We start from the raw sequence: 3,633 nt of genomic DNA, 5'->3' as shown, positions 1-3,633 counted from the left end.
CTCGTTCTTCCATGTGATCTTTCTTAATCAACGTGTATTCTCTCTCTCTCTCTCTCTCTCTCTATGGTAATTATAACTAGTAACCTTAAATGCCTGGATGTGCAGTTCTACGGTGCTCGTAATAAACAATAACAATAAAAAAATAATAAATAATAATAAAAACAATGATAAAATAAAATAATAATCTTTACTACGACTTTTACAAACTATTACATACACATAAAAAACACATATCAAGTATATATATCACATTGGGTTACATATTTACTTATAATATAAAAAGAGTTTAAATAATTATTTGATGTTTCATTAAGATAAAATAAAAGTACTCCATTAAATATCTTTTCCCTGAACTGCAGTAAAACAGAAGTGAAAAAGGTGTTATATTTTTGCATCGTTTGACAAAGTATTTCTCTTGGCTCGGTATTAAATTCTTGAGTGGTAAGTGATCTTTTTTAGCTCCCATCTATTGTTATTTCTGTAGCTGTGGTGTTTAGCCGTTTTTGTTGGTATTTTTTTTTAGCTTTTAAGCTTTGTTCGTTGATAGCTCTTTATCTTTATTCAGTGATAATTCTTGAAATTTTTACGTTTTCAGTTCTTCAGTTTTTGCTTCAGTTTATTCGTTAAATTTGTTCTTCCCTGACCTACAAAAACCTGGGTGAACAGTTCCTCCCTGACCTGTATATAACCTGGGTGAACAGTTCCTCTCTGACCTGTACATAACCTAACCTACCCACCCTGACGTGTTACAGGAGCAAGAAGACAACAACAGAGGGTAAAGTGAGCCAAGACCAAGGCAGTGTAAACAAGTAACACTTAAAGGCCAAATTAATTAACTAAAAGCGCAATGTCTACCCCTGCGTGTACGATAAAGGGTGTACAAAAATTAACACATGTACACGAAGAAAGAGAGAGAGAGAGAGAGAGAGAGAGAGAGAGAGAGAGAATAACAACAAGATCTCATAAAGAAAAAAAAAACAGATTCTCCGACTATTAAATCTCGAAAAAAAACAGGAAAAATTAAAACACAAACATTAAACACTTCCCTGTAAACACAATGTTATTCTCTTACGTGCAGCAGTTTATTGCTCCACATACAAAAATATATCAACAAATTATTTTAAACTTCGAATATACTTTCTTATTTTTTATTTATTTTTTTTTTTTTGAAGGGTGAGGGAGAGGGAGGGTTTTTTTTTCCGACAACATCCACCAACATATTTCCCAAAAAGGAATCCAACTGCGTCTCATTCGGTTCATCTTGTGAAAACCTCAATAAATCCCGAGGCATCTTTCTTATAAAACTTACTTACATAATCAAATGTGAATTTAAGACTTTTTTCAACAAGTTTTTCCCCTCACGAATGGCCCATGAACCGAAAACTTCCCGGGAATTTTTCTATATATCGTTAAATTTCAAGTTTTGCTGTTGGTGTAAATATAAAATTTAGATTTGTGGATAAAAAAAGCGAAGATTTTTTCAATGGTGGGTCGTCTGCCATCCATTATTGTCAGCTTCACCGTGACACGAGGATACGACCACACATTTCTATTATTCTTCACCACTACCACCAGCCATTGCACCACCACGACCACCAGCCATTGCACCACCACGACCACCGGCTATTACACCACCACGACCACCAGCTATTGCACCACCACCACCGGCTATTACACCACCTCTACCACCGGCTATTGCACCACCACTACCACCGGCTATTGCGTCACTGCCACAACTATCACCACCACCTGCACCACTAGAACCACTCTAAACATTATTATTAATACTAGTGTAAGCAAAGATAATTGTTTTTATTATACCACTACTACTCTCAACAGCAATGCCAATATTATCCCCTGCAATCATCAACATTAGCCACTTACCACCACTACCCATACCACCACCACTACCTACACCACCACCACTACCCACACCATCACCACTACCCACACCATCACCACACCCACACCATCACCACTCACCCACACCACCACACCACCCACACCATCACCACCACCCACACCATCACCACTACCCACACCACCACCACTACACACCATCACCACTACCCACACCATCACCACTACCCACACCATCACCACCACCCACACCACCACCACCACACACCACACCACCACCACCACTACCTACACCACCACCACCCACACCACCACCACTCCCACACCATCACCACTACCCACAACATCACCACTACCCACACCATCACCACTACCCACACCATCACACACCACTACCCACACCACCACCACTACCTACACCATCACCACTACCCACACCATCACCACTACACCACACCACCACTACCTACACCATCACCACTACCCACAATATCACCACTACCCACACCATCACCACTACCCACACCATCACCACTACCCACACCATCACCACCACTACCCACACCACCACCACTACCCACACCATCACCACCACTACCCACACCACCACCACTACCCACACAATCACCACCACTACCAGCATAACCACCACCCAGTGACCCTCATAGAATCAAAGCACTTACTGGACTGAACTAATCCCTGTTAAAAGTAATACTAGATATCGTTTTATTCATCAACTAAATGGTCTCTGTGTACATGGCAGACATAATTTGTTGATGTACAAAGCATACATTAATTGTTGTGATGCAAGGCAGAGATTATTTTACTGTAGGACAAAACAGACAGGAATTGTTGTTGTTGAAAGTAGACATTAATTGTTATTGTGGAAGACAGACATTATATTCTGTTATACAAAGCAGACATTACTTGGTTCTGCACAAAACAGACATTATTTGTTGTAAAAGAAAGACTCACTAAATCCGAAAACCGGCGGTGAGGCGTGAGGGACAGAGGGTGAGGGGAAGGGGAAGAGGGCGAGGGGGGTGAAGGGAAGGGGGTGAGGGAAGGGGGTGAGGAGTGAGGGGAAGGAAGTGAAAGGGGATAAAGCGGGATAGAAAGACGTGTGTGTGTGTGTGTGTGTACGGTGGAACGGTTCGGGAGAAACCTACATCACTTGAAGATTAACTGGAGTCTGTTTTATTTTCTTACACGGTCTGTTTACCCTCCATGATCTGGAATCGACCCCAGGGTTTGTCAACACGAGCTAAATAAATTACCCCATCTAACCATCTAACACGCAAACAAAGATAAACAAAGATGTGATATTATTCTCTAACAAACTAACAAATCAAAAGGACAAATTAACCACAAAAAAGGACATTATTATCATCTAACAAACTAACGAAGATAAGGAAAGTTTCAATGAACATGAGCCTACCGTCACGCTGAAACACTCACTATCACCCACACGAAAATGAATAGCATTGTTACTCCTGCCTACGTCACTATCACTTTCATAATGCAAACACTCATATGTACGCAGCGTATAGCTAGTTATGTATATATGACGTTTTTGTTTGCCTGACTGATGATAATGATGAATCGACGGCCATTTGTAAATTCAGGACGTAGACAAACTCTCTCTCTCTCTCTCTCTCTCTCTACAAATCCGAGTTCCTGGAGATACATAATGCATTGTTCGAATTCCTGGTGTGTGTGTGTGTGTGTGTGTGTGTGTGTGTGTGTGTGTGTGTGTGTGTGTTTGTCTAGTGT

Source organism: Homarus americanus, unplaced genomic scaffold (assembly GCF_018991925.1).
Source record: "Homarus americanus isolate GMGI-L3 unplaced genomic scaffold, GMGI_Hamer_2.0 scaffold58297, whole genome shotgun sequence".
Classification (NCBI taxonomy): domain Eukaryota; kingdom Metazoa; phylum Arthropoda; class Malacostraca; order Decapoda; family Nephropidae; genus Homarus; species Homarus americanus.
The sequence above is the reverse complement of the archived record's forward strand: the minus strand, read 5'-3'. Positions refer to the sequence as shown.